The 17,461-nt window shown below is 39.9% G+C and overlaps 1 long non-coding RNA gene across 1 annotated transcript in view; it reads left to right on the forward strand.

The window, feature by feature from the left end:
- Positions 1-17,461, forward strand: part of LOC141929885 (uncharacterized) — a 229,434-nt gene that overhangs the window by 72,985 nt on the left and 138,988 nt on the right. The gene's annotated exons all lie outside the window — the stretch shown is intronic.

Consider the following 17,461-nt stretch of genomic DNA (forward strand, 5'->3'; position numbering starts at 1 on the left):
GTTGTGTTAAACCAGTTAAGGTCAGATTTAGTCTGGAGAGGCTGCAAAATTACAGGCTCGAATGACACATGATGTACTGTGAAACTGAATTGCATTAGAGGTTGCATAAACAGAATTAATATTGCTTAACATTGCTCCAACATCTGAAGCAGTAAGAAATCAGAGTGAACATGATTGAGAATCTCCATCTGTAGTAAAAGTACAGTTGTGTGATGGAGAATTGAATAGGACCTGCTAGGAAGGCTCACGTCTCGCAGGAGGTGGTGCTTGTGTTCAGGAGGGTCTTTTTCGTTGAGTCATGGCTGAATCAACGGGCCAGCCTGCGGATTAGGGGAAATGGCGGCTGAAAGGAACAGGACAAAATAGCCATTGTCGTGCTGTCACTGTTGGCTGTCTTTTCACTGAAAACAAAAGAGGGCCTGACGTGTTCACTGCTGTTGAAGATTTAGTGGTTCTGTTTGTAGAGTTGTGAGTGCTGGTTTAAGTGCCCTGCACCAATTCTGACTGAGATGATTTAATTCTGCTGACCCAAAAATGCTCCTGAGAAGCTCCATCCAACTGTGCTAGTAAGAGTGACTAAAATGTAACTTACCTACTGCTGACTTTGGTTAAGACCAGTATAGCAAGTTACTAATTTTGGTAGTTAGTCCCTAGAAAGTTGCTATTTGCTTCTGCTGATGTGGATACAGAGGCAGTAACTTCTGGAGAATGGGAGGGGTGGGCTAGTTTGTGGGGTGTTATAAATTCTCATATCCCATTAGGACGAGTCACTGGAGCTTCCTGCTAGTTTTGTCAGGCACCTGATTCTTCAGTTGTTGGTGAGTATATGTAAGTAGCTTTCAAGTTCTCACTGATGATGATGAAGAAACTCCTTACATTATCTCTGTGTATGAGAAGACTTGGCTGTGTGATTATCAGGGAAGAAAGCAAGATTGGGAAACAGTGCTAGCTGGAAAACTGAAATGTTGATACGCACACCCACCCCCCCCACCCACCCCCAATTTTAAAATTTATGTAAATGAATTTTCATTCATAAATACTTGCATTTATGAATTGTATCTTGATGAAATGGTGAATGGTAAAACTCAAAAGTACTTGGTCCCTTTGATCTGATTTACTCTAGAAAAGCCTGGAGTGTTGAAAGCTGTTTTCAGAAAGATGCCTAGGCCCTTCTAAGAACCATAAATGGGATGGTGGCCTGCACAGAAATACTGGTTTCATTCATGAAATGTAGAGCATTCAGCAAACTGACACAGAAGTCAGGAGATGTATAGTTCTGTGATGACAAACTGTAAAGATAAACAAGCCTTTGTGGAATTTGCACTGAAAAGGAATCATTTATTAGAAAGATGCATGCTTTCTCAAGCTTTTTCATTTTCTTTCTGGCACTCTGTATGAGGTCCTTCAGACACCACGAACAGAGCAATGCCTGGAGGAGTCTCCAAGAGCTGAAATTGTGGCACAAAGGGCAGGAGACTGGCTGAGATGATCTGTGTAACTATGCGGATACACACCAGCTGAGAATGTAATTCAAAGTGCAGATTGAGTTGTTCATAGCTCAAAAAGAAATTTATTTTTATCATTGAAATAAACCCATGCAGGCTGTAGATGCCAATGAGTTCACATTCCTCAGCCGGCACTCATGAGAGTGATCCCTATTCATACATGTAGACAAAAGAAGTCAACTCTCAAGCAAGTACAGGTTGTGGGTCAGACTGTCATTGACTTCTTCACTTGCCTAACATGATTATATTGTATCTAGGAGTGGGATGCTGACAGTGTTTTTTTGTTGCTGTTGGAGGACAAGGACAATGGGCTGCAAATTAGAAGTTCAGGGCAAAACAGTTATGTTATGTTTAAACATTATTTTGAAATGGAATATAACATGACATAATGTTATAAGGAAAGACATTTGAATGCCCAGTCACCTTTATACCATGCTGGCAGGGATGTGGCCTTGGAGGAATAGCATATTACATTATGTTTATGCCCAACTCAATATTCTTTTACAGTATCGTAAGTTTAAAGGTGCTTTTGTTGTAAATGAGAATCAGGAACTGAGAATTTTTTGCTGATGATTTTCTTTGGCATTTTCTCCTTTATTGAATTGCTAAGAATGCAGTATCTAGAGCTATGTTACTTTCAGCTGACTTTCTTACAGATTGGTACCTGGCTTTGTATTTACCAGAAGAAATACTTGGCTTTATCACACAGGCTTTTGCTGAGAGATTTTGTCCTGTAGCTAAGTGACATGAACTTCATATCACTTATAATTAGCGTAAGAAAACATTAAGCGGAAAATAGCGCCTGCCATTGCCTACAGGGCCAGCAATTTTTCGGTAGAGGTCTGTGATATGGTTGGATTTTTCTGATGATAAATATGAAGCCATATAGAAAGAGTTACAAAGATCTGTTCCTAAAAGGGTAAATGGTGTGTAGGGAATTACAGCACTCCTGCTGTAAGGCCAAAAATGTCTTCATACTACTCTTTTAACCAGAGATGCATCTGAGCATGTTGCAACACAAAAGAAAGAAACTAGACCAGAATCATATAAGTTCTAAGTAAAATAATAATACACTCCTTCTCAATGATACATTTTCCCTTCCCTTCCCAACCTGGAAATCTTAATTTACCACAAATTTCTCTCCCATCCAAAGGATTTTAAATGGGAAGTACAATAAGAGATGTAGTTGAAGTGTGGCAAAAGACACAAGTGTCAACTTTGTCAAATAAAGGTTTATATCTACTTGAAAATTCTGCTCAGTATTATAGTTTAGACCTGCTCTGTTTAAATCACATTGTGGTTCTATCTATACTGAAGCATAGTGGAAAATACCCAAGCTAATGTTAACTAGTTGCTCGTATACCAATGGCAGTCTAGCTATGGAGGCACTTAGCACCAAGTACCTAATTAGCTGACACTGAGCTCCACTCTGCTTCAGGCAGAACACCGTGGATGCACTACGGATGCATTACCACATCATTCAATGTTAATTCAGAGAACTGCGTCATTGCAGGAGTAGTGGCAGTTGTAGGCTCTATCTTTTGACAGCCATGTATTTTCTGAAGCAAACTCCTCTCCTGAATAGGAGTAGAGGAAACTGTTGATTATCTGTAGAAAAGGCATTTGCTGGCAGGGAAGGAGCTCTTCATGGTCTCAGACTTAAAAGTATCTTGACCAAAGCCTTCAGTTTTCTTTAGAGATCTACAAAGTAGCCCTTCTGGGCCCATATGTGATGTGAAACCATACTTCCAGTTGTTTCTGATAAAGGCATTGAGTGCCCTCCAGCAAAAGTTTGAACTGGCAGACAAATCTCATGTTGTTAACACTTGCTTTACTTTTCAAGAACAATAATTAGGCATTCAGATGCTGGGGTGATGACTATTCCAATCTGAATAAAGCAGCACAATGAATTGCCTCAGCAGCGTGTTTTGAAGGAGTAGTTTTTTCTCCTATCTTTTGCTTCCTACTCTGAAGTTTGTAGGAGATCCTGTGTATATTACAGCAAAAGTGTGGTATGCACTGATTGTGCTGAGGGAATTTTCTCACAGGAAGCCAAAGGGTTTTTATTTCCCAAGTACACTTCTGTGGCAACACATGAGGACTGTAGTGAAAGAAAAAATTTTCACTTTTATCTGAACTTCACCTGGAGTCAAAGCAGTGAAAGATGCTGAGCAGTCTTGTTTAGCTTTGTAGAGCACATAGCCGTGCGCTTAGGAGGCAAATTTGTGTACAGTCCCATTGACATGGATGGCACTTGTATGTCCATGCTTTGCAGCATCTAGGCCAGTGCATTTCCACCTAACTGAATCAGGCCTTTGGCATACAACTGCTTTGGCTATTACATAAACATGTGTTAGGAAAACCCACCACAGCTGGTTTGTTTGTCACTTGAAGAGCCAGCCCATGTATGCAGAGATGAGCTTTTGTCTGCATTGAGGGCCTGTGATACTGAATATTGTGAGTGGTGGCACAAGCTCAGGTCCTCCTCAGAGGTGATGTGACTGGTGCAACTCACTGTTGCACCCTTAGGAGCTGTTCTGCAGAGGCTTCCTGTGCTGGACGTTATGTGTGGTTATATTCATGTGGAAAGACATCCCCTTTCCATAAGGCTCCTTAAGATCTAGGCCTAGCAGGCTACACCTGATTAATTTAAAAGGTGATTATCATAATCTGTAACACTGTTCTTGGACTGCAGACATTGCAAGCACAAATGAGAGAAGAATTTGGCCTGTGAACTGTAGTTTGCAGATAATATAGTATTAAACTGAAATGTCATCGGAAAAGCCCTCAGAAACAGCTTCCGAAATCACAATATTTGGAAGAGCAGCCGCTAGTCAAGAGTAGGTATGAACTCCATATTGTGTGTGGAGGTGCAAGGCTGACACGCTCGTCACCCTTTTCATCTGCACACTCCATACGGAGTAGAGACCCATGGCAATAACTGCATTGAAGTACGGCATGCACACCTCTAGCCGTGTCCTCACGTGGTGGCGCAGATTGCTCCTCCTGCCCTGTGCACTGTGCCTGGGACTAACTAATCTGTCAGGTTAAGAGGCACATTCCCCTTACAGGCACTCTGGAACTGCTCCATTCTCTGCAAAACCCAGCAAGCAGCAGTGGGTCCGTAAGGCATATGTGAGTCCGTAGCACCTCCTCAGTCTATGAGCTGGGCAAGAACTCAGTGAGAGCGTATGGACTCGGCTGTGCAAAGCACAGGGTCAAACGCAGAGGAGTTGCTGATTTAGTGTTAATCCTGTAACTAAGAGTTACAAATTAGAGAATACCCTACAGTTAGTGCAAAGTAAGATGTATTTACAAATGCACGCATACACATATAAAAATACATTATTTATTTCATTAAGGACATTCATTGTCATCTTGAAGTATTGAACATTTAATGCAAAATGCTAAAGGAGGTTATGAAAAGGAATGTTTAATCCTAGTGTTGTTGAAGCATTTCGTAGCCTCTATTTTAAGCATTACAAAGGGTCAAGAGAAGAACTCAGGATCAGCTGTATGCTTAGAATTTTTTTGGCAGGATGGAGTTGACTGAACACTTTAGCTAAGCAAGGAAAATGGAGGAGTCAACATGAAAAATTGGAAATGACATATCTGGGCAGCCTTAATGAGACACATACAGGCATGGGTCAATTCTCTTGACGACATATCAAGCTCAGAATCACATGGATCCAAACCCCAGTGTGTATTGGTTGTGGGTGTGGAGCTTTAGATCAAGTTTAATTGCAGTTTAGCAACTTTTGGAACATTAAAGAATAAGGCAGCTATCCATGTTATTCTGTATGGATATTATTCTGCCTGGTATGGATAAAGCAGATGAATAAGTACATCATATTAGTGTTTTCATTTATATACAATATGAATGTTTATGTGAATGTGTGTTTTTATGTGCACATGCACACATACCCAAGGTTATGTACTCATCTCTCTAGAATATCTGCAAGAGATATTCAATAACATCATTTTATTAGATTAGTTCTCCCCTTTCATTAACATATTTTTCTATATGACACGGTAAAACAATAACATGTAAAAAAAGTCTGAGATCATAAAAGAATGCAAAGATCTGTATAAATTAACAGAAGAAGACATAATGCTTCAGTCAATTTGCTTACACCTCTTTTCACACTTTGAAGAAAATAGGCAAATGATAGTGAGAACAGAAATGTAAACTCTTGGAGGCTGCACTTGTAGTTAATACCCACAAAATCCTCACATTTCAGTGCCCAGTAAAATGTTACAGACTACTATGTTTTTTGTCATCAGTGGATTTTATAGACCATTTTAATGATGTGCAAACCTTTTACAACTAATAAGCAATTATCAGCCTGTTGAGGAAGTTGCACACCGCTGTGGACTTTGTCTGATGGTTTGCTCATTTTGTTGTCAGCCGTTAGGTGAATGTCCTAGAGAGATTCCTTTGGAGATGTCTGCAAATCGGTACTTGGAACAGTGAAATTCACCCCATTATTGACCGAGATTAAAAACCAAACAAACTCTATCAGTGATCGAAAGGTGCATCTGCTATTTGAAAGGCATGGTTTAGTGCTCCATAAATTCAAACAGCATCACTCATGCGATTGTTGGAATCAATATGTGAATAAGCAATTGTCACATCTGCCACTGCTGCTTTGAGTAATTGAAAGTCATTAGTTTTAAGGGTTCCACTGGCAACGTAGAGTCAATGTGCACTGATATGTTTTCTCTAATCAATAATGTGGGCAATAGTCAATCTTCTGGGCTGATAAGCACATCTGCAAGTTAAAAGCAGATTATTTACTATTAGTTTTAGTATATATGATATCACCTTTTCTGGAAAGTCGGTCCATATCCAAAGAAGGATAATGATTAAAGCATTAGAAAGAAAAACAGGTTCAGTTGACATATTTGTTGTTTCTTTTGCTAAGGATAAATTTTGCAGGTCACTAGCAGATCTTCCCTGACAGACTATAAGCGATAAAACAATTACTAGAAAGAGTGGTTCTTGTGTAATTCAAAAACAAAATAACAGCAGATGAAAAAAGCAGCAGGAAACCCCATGTGGGGAAAAATGCCTTGTGTTGTTGATACACTGAAGTGTTTCCTTCATGCTCTTGTGGAGATGTGTTTAATTTGGGAACAGTGTTCCCAAAAATGGCTAAAACCCCTCTGCAGTCCATCTGTGTGCAATCCCAGAGCAGCTCTGCCCAGGGGCAGGACCGCCAGCCTCTGCTGTGGGCTTCAGCAGGGCTTTGCAGAGCCTCGTGAGCCTGCCCAGCTGAGCAGCGGCTTGTGGGGCTCTTGGTGGTTTGCCCCACCCAGCAGTCAGATGTGGAAATACCTCTAGTTGTTCTTGGCTGTTCGGTGTGTCCCTTGGCCAAAGTTGTAAGTCTCTGTTTTGCTTCTGATTCCTCCTCTGACTAGCCTGCCCGAACTTCACTGGCTGTCTTTGATCCCTTTTGCAAACCCTGCTTGTCGTACATGTGCCCTGGCTTCCTGACCCTTTGCTTGGCTTCTCATCATGCTTTCTACTTACCCTTCAGCTCAGTAGTTTTGGGTTTCTTGGCCCAAAGTGTGATCATGCCTTCCTGTTTAAACCCTTGGCTGAGCCAAACTCCATTTTGTCTTCTCTGGTTTTGGGCAAAGATAGGTCTCCCTGTGTATCTGCGCCTGCTTCCAAACCCAGCTCTAGCCTGACTCTGACCTGCAGGGCCTGACTGCCCCGTCCTGCCTGCCAGTCTTCAATATTCAGTAAGATCAGTGCTTTTATGTGTGGGGCATAAAAAAAGGATGTCTCTCTGCCAAGATCATTTTGAGTTTGTTGTGAAAGTTGGGCATATAACATGGTACATCTGCACAGATGTGATTATGTCTATACTGTTGGCTTAAATAGTCCCCATATAAAATATGGCTTACGTGTTCCTAACACTGCTAATACTGCTGCAGTCACTGGTTACAAATGCACACATCTCTTGTTACTAGGGCTCAGGTGTGTTTAAAGTCAGTCAGTAGCACATTAGGGAAAATATTTCCATGTATCTTTTTATCTGATAAATGATTTTTCATATTGCTTTATATTTTAAGACTTAATATAATATCCTATAACAATATTACATCCTATAGCTCCTTGACTGTTACACACATATGCCCACATTTTTGGTAGATCATATGATACCAAGAAAAGCACCCGAAGAAGCAGGGAATCAGTCAGTCTCAAACAGCATCACCCTCACATCCTGCAGTGAGCTTCTGAGCGGAGGATTTATCACTCAGCAGAGTGAATGTCTCTTACCGTAATTGTAAAACTTCATCACTATTTCATGTGAGATATGAGCAATGTGTGGGAGTTCTGCTGGTGTTGCCCACAGATAGCTGTTTGTGTCCATCTTCCCGGGCATGACTGGAAGTGGAGAAGGAGTTGGCTCTTGGAAAGGTCCTTCTGGTGCAGTGGCAGTGCAGGTTGTCCTCGGCTGCCACCAGATGACAAAGACCTCTCAGGAGGGTGCTCTGGTCTCCACACACATTCAGGACAGGGTGGGTTTTCTTAATGTGAAGCCTGCTTGGCTTCATCCCTTGTGCTAGTAAACTCTCCCATTGTTTTTGATACTCTGAGGAGCTGGGTTTATTACAGATCTTAAGGTGATATCTATGGAAATATGTGTTTTTGGCACTGGAGGCCTCAATCTTGATCCTAATGGGTCCCTTCCAACTTGAGATATTCTGTGATTCTGTGATCTCTGGTGTTGACCAAGATGGCAACTGTAGCAGGGGACTGCAAACAGGGCTGTGTTCAGTGCATTGTGGAGCAGGAGAGCAGCAGCAATCAGAAGTGGTCACCTGCCATGTATAACGCCACATATATGAAAATAACTAATGGCTGTGTCTGAAATGAGTCATCCATAAGCTGAGGGTTTGATGTGCCAAATTTTAAAGGTATAAGCTAGAAGAAAAACATGTTCCCCATAGACACAAATTAAGCTATTTTACTCTGGCTCTGTGTCATGGTTGTTGTTTTTGTTTTTTACTTGAGCAAGAGTGTTCTGACTCAGACTTTAATTTGCAAGTGTGTTTCCAATATTCCCCTGGTGAACATAGCATAGCACTTATAAATAGATTCTTACTATGAAGCAGAGTGTCAACATATAACCCAAAGCCTTGCGTTTAGGCTTTGCATCTCATTTTTAGATGTTCACTTTCCCAAGATGGATTTTTTTAATGGAATAACTTCATAATCCAGCCCAATAATTCTGGCATTAAATATATCTAAAGAACTTCACGTGTATGCTGAGTACAGTGGTTCTGGGGAATGGCATTTGGATTGGGTTGAAGTTTAGTAATACGAAACAATAACTTAGAGCTAAAAAATCCTGGAAGTAAAGAAAAATGTAGTACTTTGAAATTTAATTATGTTACATAAAAATAAAATACCAGTGCTAAGTTACATTCTTGAATTACATTTACTGGACTCACCAGTATGAACTAGAATTGAACAGCCAGCTTCAGAGGTGGCTAAAGATGTGATTTACAGCTCTAGGGGATTAACTGTAGTGGTTTAAAGAACTGTCATTTCGGTTGTCCCACCCACCCCTCTTCAGGTATCCATATATCATCAGCAGTGGTTTAAAGTAATGCCCTGGGCAATAAACTGTGGCATCTCAAGCATAACTACATCCCATTTGGCTGACATTAACCTCTGGCAGAAGGATGAGTAGAGACCTAGAAACACTAACGTTTTAAACTGCCACTCCTAAATCTACTGGAGCTTGACTCGCAAAGCTCTTTCATCTTCTTCTGAACTTAGGAATGCATCTAGGCTCATGTAGGATGAGGACTTGAGCATACAGATGCTTAGGCCTTTGTAGATCAGACTCAGAATGGATAGATAGGATAGATATGTCAGGAGACAATTTTGTGGATGAAATGTGCAGTAGGCTTCAGAATCCAGTCGTATTGATGGACTGACTGCAGTGGTTTTTAAATCTAATATTGTGAATATGTATTTTTATTCACTATAAAATGCTCTGGAGAGAGAGTTTTGTGCAAAGCCAGCTGTATGTATTTGAAAGAGTGAGGTCATAATTACCCATACTTACTCAAACCGTAAAAAGTAGTTAATGCTTTATCAAGGCAAATATTTGAGCTTATCAGTCTACAAAAATACTTCTTTTATAAGCATAAACGGGGTGGAAAAATATCTTACTAAGAAAAAAGAAAAATTATTTGCAAGGATTGGTGATACTATGAATTGTCATGCTCAGGGTAACACTTCTGTGCACTAACAGATAAGCAACCTTGGAAAACTCAAAGTTAAGAATAAATAAAAAAATCAATGGTTTAATGGAAAACCATTTTTGCGTGTCGTTAGAATTAGGCCAGATTCTTCTATCTTTGGCTTTACATTACTACAAGCTTTCACACTTTTATCATGAATGGTGAAATACTGATGTTTGTAGAAGCTCATCCTTTAAATAAAAATCTTAGCTTTTACTTCAGAAAACAGATTTATGACTGGATAAAAAGGCTTAGTGTTTTCACAAAAATAATCTAGAACTGCACAACTAATGGCTAGTGTTCATACAAAAATAATCTAGAACCACACAACAAAACTAGACCAGTCATGTATCGTTTTGGTAATGCACTAATTCATATCAGAATCTTATTATTAGGTGAACAAGACCAAGATACGGTCACTCATTCCTGATGGTTATGTCCAGGTGCTGTGGTCAAACCATATTTAATAGCTGGAGAAGCTGAGCGTGGTAGTGAGTTGGGAATCTACATGTAGGCTGTGATTTGTAGTCAAGGTGAAGGAGAGGAAAGTGGAGATGCTAATTTACACAGCAACCAAACCAGGTAAGCGCGAGATCAAAGTCTACCTGAAGACAAGGAAATGGAGATGCCTGTGAAATACCCAACCAATGTCAATGGTAATAGCAGAATAGGGGGCAAGGCCAAAGAGAGACACCCCCAAACTTTCTAAGTTCATCATGATTTTGAGGGGCTTGGTTTGTGATTCTTACAGCACATGGCAATGCAGCACTTACGTGACTAGTTACATTGTCCTCCAAGTAAATATATGCGTAAATTTTCTTACGGGATGACATTAAGCACTGTACAATAGATTATTGCTAGAATGGCTCCCCATACAGAAACTATTCTCTTAGAATAATGCCCCTTTTTTGTATTTGCCTTAGATGGCTTTTGAAACAGCCAGACATTTCTTGTGCCTAAACATTTTTGTCACTGCTTGTTTCCTGTACGGTATAACATGTCTGGAAGATTGATGTTTATCTTCTGATTGTCCATTATCAATTTTAAATCTGAATGGCACGTGCACAGCAATTTGTCCCTGCCTATGGCAGCAGATTGTCAAGAAGGATTATAAAGTATCACACTGTCTCGCATGGTAAAAGCTATTCTACTATTTAGGTGAAATTATTTGATTAGCTCAGGAAACTAATAGTTCATAAATAATTGAAGTCTAAACTCAACCCTTCAATTGGATAAGGTTCAACATCACGAGAGATTGTATACGCTTCAGTTTTGTTGCTGAGGGCTTGAAAATATACTGTGTAGATATCAAAGAGCTGTCAAGCAAGATTTCTAACAGGCTGAGTGCATTGAGAAAAGAGTTAGTTAAAGTCTAAGCATGAGTGATAGTGTTTGCATAGTAAAGCAGCGATTATAGCACTGCTGGACTGTAAGGATATGACTAATGTTATACTGAGCTAGTAATGCTTATGAAGCTTGAAAAAACGTACAACACAAATTATTTTTCTCTTCTGAAAATGACATTTGAAATCTACCCAGAGAAACTGAATTGGTTCCCACATAAAGCCCTGCAGGGAAAAAATACATGCCAAAGGCAGACTGGAGGAAAATATAGTTGTTCGCAAACATATTGCTACTACTCAGCTTGGCTTTCAGTACATACTAAAGTTGTGTGGAGAGTCAGCTGCCAGAGGTCCTACCTGTTGGGTCTTCAGGGCATCCATTTGGCATTTCTGATCTCAACTGCATGGAGAGGTTTCTTGTCGTTTGCCATCGCTCCTCAACCCTCAAGCATGGGTGTGCTTTTAAAGTGGTGGCTATTTGCTGCACAATCAATGTGCCTTGGTTAAAAAATTCTGCATAATTTAAGAGAGTAACTCCTAGTGAAGATGAGTGAAACTTGGGGTCCTTATTCTTTTGGAAAGGTGGGAAAATCTTTCCCATGGACTCGCTGCATTGTTGTGCTATCTGCAAGCTGAGGCAGGGGCTGGGCAGTGTCCACTGGATTCCTGACTCTCCGAATGGTCTTTGCACAGACACCTGGTCAGGGAAAGGGAAGTTTTTAGGAAAAATATGAATAGTTTATAATCTAGATAGAGATTAGATAGTAATTTTCAGATGAAAATGATGAGTTGAAGGTGCCTTCCCAGTGAGCCTTCTATTGAGGAAAGGATATTTTCCTGTCTCTGTGCTATTTATAAATTGTGATTGCTAACAGTAGTGAAAAGTAAATTTCTTTTAAAGAATTGTAAGTCTTGAAATGCTAATGATGCTTCAAAAGCATTATATTTGCATTACTTTCTTCAACAACAAATTTGAGATCATTGGGTGAAAGGTAAACTAAAAATACAAAATAAAGGATCCTTTCTTGTCAGTCAATATTTTAGCATTCTTTCATTTGCTGTATAGTTTTATAGAAGACTGGTTGATTGCTTTATATTTCTTTCTCCACCTATCCTGATTTTCAAGTGCTGTTCAGGTAACTGGGTTAGTGAGCACCTGCAATATAAGTAGTCTTGTTATTGGGTAGGTATAAAGATGAGACCTTTGTGAAGCTGCCTTGCTGGGAAAGAGAAAGTAGGGAATTGTAAAGCTACACTGGCAGAGTGGAACAAGACTTCTCACGTGTAGTTAATTTAATCTTGTTCCCCTAAAAGTAACGACAGAGGAACTTGTTGGGAGGCTGGCCTAGGTCAAAATTCCTATTTCTGTAAGGAGTGGTGATGAGACAACCAGCTGGAGAGGCATCCCTCGCCCCGCACACCGGGGCCACGCCGTCCAGAGTGAGCACGCAGGCCACCGAACCAGCAGTGGGAAGCAGGGGGTTGCCCAGGTTGCCCGTGTTGCTCCAGTAGCCAGTCCCCTGCTGAGGAAGCCACAGCTGCTGCTTGTTTGAGACACCTGCAGCCTGTAAACCAATTTGCCAGTGCACAGAGCAGACTCCACTGACTGAAAGGGTCAGACTGTGAACTTTCCCAAGAATTCTAAACTTTACTTAGACTGGAGATTTGGAGTGTGTTGGTAATTAAAATGAAGGGCTTTCCCTTGGAAGCAGAGGTTGTTTTGCTACCTGGTTCAGCTCTCTTGTGGATTATCTTTCTCTTGTGGTTTTTTTAATGACTCATGTACCTGTATTTTAGGAAGGCAGGTCTAGGCATATTGCCTGAAGACACCAAGACTATGGGGGTAGATATGATGTAGTCTTACTGATTTCAGATACATTTTCTGTAATAAATGTTTGAGTTATAGCAGTACCATGGGATCTAATCAAGCAGAAGCTCCTGGTGCACTTTTCCGGAATGGCATGCAAAACTGTGAGATGGGAGGTAAGACTATGTTCCAAAGATGTTTATAATCCAGACATTGTTAGCAAGACTAGAGAAAATGCTGTATGCAATGCATTTATGGAACTGAATTGTCAACTGTATGTGGGCTTCTATAAAGAAACCACCCAGGTGGTGACATAAAAGTTTTGAAATGCCTGGTGTATTAAGGTCTTTCTGGTTTCTTCAGAGGTGCTGATTTCTTGACTTCAGAGGGCCAGTGTGTAAGCCATGACTTTGAACCCTATTATCAGGAAAGAGAGAATAGATGGCTTTTGCTCCTGAATTTTGGTTTTGAAATAAAAGTGTATTTTAAGTTAAGAATATCTCTTCAGGATATCACAGTATCTGAGAGTCATAATATCACAGACAACTTAAGTACAGATGTTCTTGGCATGTTGCTAATTTCAGAGCCTTCATTTTGTCATGAAGCTGGAGAGTCAGTGCAGAAACTCCCCAACCATCTGTATCAGAAAATTTATTTCGGATAGAGTTGTAAGTACTCAGTAGGGGTCCAGTTTTAGATAGCCTTACAACCTGACCTTTAAAAGGTGCTATTTCAAACCCCTTCAGTAATTGTGCCTCTGGAAAGCTTCATTCCTGCATCTGTACCATCTTGCAGTCTGTGATCATCTAACTTATTTTGGTGGGATTTGAAGTTTATTACCGTTTGTTTGTGTGGGTTTTTGGTTGTCTGATTTCTGTGTTTTCTTGGTAAATGCCTGCAACAGTAACCTGCTCTTCCTTACCTCAGAGTGTTTTGCCATATTCTCCCAACCTCATTACCTGTGTTTGAGTAATAATTGCTCCTTAACCATTCTGAAAACAAAGATGCTATCAAGACAGAATTATTACTGAGGGTTCACATAGACACACAGACACACACATATTTTTCCCCTCTGCACTTGATTTATCTTTGTATTGTTCTTGTATAATTTGAAAAATCTCTTTGAAGGTATATTTTGGGATTGATTTTTTTTTTCGTTACAATTTCTTCAACTGTTTAATTAAAGATGCTAGATGGTGGTAGTAAATAAAAAGGAAAATCAATATCCAGATGAACTATTTTAAACTCATTAGTACACATTCAATTAGGTATTTTGTATTATGGGTAATGAATAAAAATATTTATTCAGAGCAAAGGTACTTCACTTAAAGGAAGCTTTAATTTTATTTTTTTAAAATCTTAGAAGAAATGCACACCATTTTCACTTTTATTTCCCTTCATGCTAAACATATGTAATCCAATCTCTTCTGGAGTTAGAGCAATTCATTCCTACTGCCCCTTATTCACTCCCAGATAAAGCAGCATACAATAGAGTCTTTCCTCCACAGTGCATTTAGTGTGACAAAAATAATGTCCACTTGCAAACACAAGTGTCTTTAGAAGGATTATTTCTGAAGAAAAAATGAAATACTAGTGCCTATTAAAACACATTTATGGGAATGCAACTGATGCAATAAGACTTAATTCTGGTTTAAAGTTTTGGCCTGGAGCCTCATTTCTATCTATTTTGCTCCTAGATTGTACATGTAGAAACAGAGGAATGCAGTGAGGATTTACCCCCACCCTGAGTTTCTTTCCAGTCAGGGGTAAAGATAAGACCATCATGACTATGCCAGAGTCTTAGTGTGGCATGGGAAGGCCAAAGTAGGAGATAAAGGGTGTTAAATATCCCATATCTGGTGCCTGGAGCATCGAGTGGGATCTGGGACATGGCTTTAAGGCTGTATTAGAGGGAGGGCGGCAGCTGCAGAGGCAAAAGTTGGTGTCTGCAGCATGGCTGAGACCTCCCTTCCCGTCTTCCTCTTACCTACGGCCTTCCCTTGGTGAGCTCTCTTCCTCTGCATCCTCTGGGAAAGAAAGAGACATCTAGGGAGGATTCAAAGGGAATGATGAAAACCAGAATGGGAAAAATAAGACCTTTTTCTTCCTCATATGTTGTCCTTGAAACCTTATCTAAGCGAAGAAACTCTGTCTTGAATCTGTATCAGGAAAAAATGCAAGTTAGGTAATGCTTTGGAAGGCCTGTAAGGAACTGTTTTGGAGCAATCTGTGGGTATCTCAGCGGGATCAGATGCTGTGTCTCCATATGATAACATACTGCCAGTGTCCAGAGAGGTATTTTTGCCCAGAACCAAGCTGCCAAGAAGTCTGAAGGAGAATACCCTTCCAAATGGTGCAGTGTTTCGTCATTAATTCATACAAATCCGCACAGAAAATGAGCGCTGTGCCTGTTCTGAGAGCCTTGCATCAAGAGTTTTTTGACAAGAATCAGCTGCGTGACACACAAACAAAAAATATACAAATGCTTATTTGCAAAAAGTGTTGGACAAACATCGTTTAAAAGAAGCAATTAGTTTGTCACGAACAGATAGCAGCAATAGGGAAAGTTGTTGCCCCCCCCCCCATCAAAATGAAATTATTTTAAATACTGTAAGTAAGCAGGAGACTCTATTCTACTCAACAAATAGAGAATGAATAACTTGACATATAGAGGAATGGACAGGTATCTCAGAAGGTGGCTTCTAATCATCCATAAATGCTTTATAACCTGCATAATGCAAGGACTATCAGTATGGACCTTAATAGCTGCACTTGAAAGCATGCACACTTACCGCTGTTGCACAATGCCAAAACTCATCTGTGTGTTACACTGATAGTAAAGATGAATGTCAATTAGTTACCCTCTGCACAATCTGATCTGTGCAGGACTTCAACCGGCAACTGCCTGCAAAGTATGATCTGCTCATACCAGGCCAGTCTGCAGGACTGGTGCTTTTTTTACCATGCAAATAATTACTATGAATTAATATAGCTATTACCATATAAGAAATCATTTTGAACCCAAGCTGTGGCATTTTAGAAAGGCCAAATTTGAATAGCATGCATAATCAGTTTGACCAATTAATTAGTTAATACTGATATAAAGGAAGAATGCAATGGATCTGTTTCCATTGATACTAAGACCCTTTTGTGTCAGTTGTTTGGCAGGGATTTATTGTTCAAAGTTGTTAAAAACTGCTCCAAACATGTCTCTTGTTTTCATACAGCTGCTGTTCATCGGCGAGTTAAGCAAGTGCTGTAAAAATATCTGCGAATACTGATTCAGGTTTGAAAATTAATTTTATGAGCCATGTTTATACCTCTTTTGTGTTTCCTTTCCATTAGAACAATTGAAATGTACAGTCAAGATGCCCATGGAAAGCGCTTGCGCGGTCAAGTGTTTGTGGGGATGGAGTTGTAAAAGTGCTGCTCAAAGACTGATGATGGGGAAGGAGTGCTAGTTGTGTGCTTAAATGTGTGCACAGGTTTCTGTCTCCTTGCAAATTTGGCTGGGTGAATTTTAAGGGTATGCTTTCAAAAACCACATGGAAATTTTGTCTTTAAATTTGCTTTCTGTGAATATAGTGTTTGCATTTGGAAACTGACTCTAAAGCTGAGCTAAGTATATTACAGAGCTCTCCCAAGCTGCGTGGTATAATAGCATGTAAGTCAATTGTTGTAATATTCATAGTTAATGAGGGACTTTTAAAAAGGTTTAAGGAATTACTAAATAACACTTAGATTTATTAGTCTTTGGTTCTTTCTGGTTCTGAAAATAAATGAATTGCATAGAGTAAGATAAATGCTGATTTATTTTTAGAATTATAATGTGTTACAATTCAAGATCAGATTAGGGTCAATTTACACTAAGTCTGCTTTGAAACTATTATATAACTGAGCCAGAGTAGGTCACTATGTCCTGCTCCACATACAAAAAGCTCCCAGACTCAGTGTCTATAAATAAAGATCAAGCTAAACTAGACAAGCAGCTTGAGTCTAATATTGGGAAGATCATTTTGTGCTACCTTCTGCAAATAATTACACTGGAGTCCAAGTGAGAAAGGAGCACACGATCATCTAGTGTACGCCACGCATACAGAGTGAAAAAGATTATCTTTTTGCATTAATGTCAGCATTAATAAATAACCATTCATAGCTCTTAGTAAACTTCAGGACTAAAATGTGAGCCATGGGAGTGGGCGATGTTTGGTTTTTATGTACCCATCCAGTTACCTATCATATTTTGTGTTGCAGTGTAGGAAGACAAAATAGCATGGCACGGTTTATTTGTGAGATGCTGTTGCCCTAGTTACCAGCCTCATATCAGGGTTAAGGTTGACAGTGTGGGCTCGTTCCTTAATCTCAGCTCAGGTTGCTCACAAGGGAAAAGGCTTTAATGTTAACTGAGCCTGTCTTTGGCTTGGGGAGTTAGGCCTTTAACAATGCACCGGGGAATATTTCTTCTTTGCGGCTGTCATAGCTTGTCTGGGGAATGGGAAAGGGAATTGCGTGGTGGGGGAGGGTGAACCTCGCTACAG

Source organism: Strix aluco, chromosome 14 (genome assembly GCF_031877795.1).
Source record: "Strix aluco isolate bStrAlu1 chromosome 14, bStrAlu1.hap1, whole genome shotgun sequence".
Taxonomy (NCBI): Eukaryota; Metazoa; Chordata; class Aves; order Strigiformes; family Strigidae; genus Strix; species Strix aluco.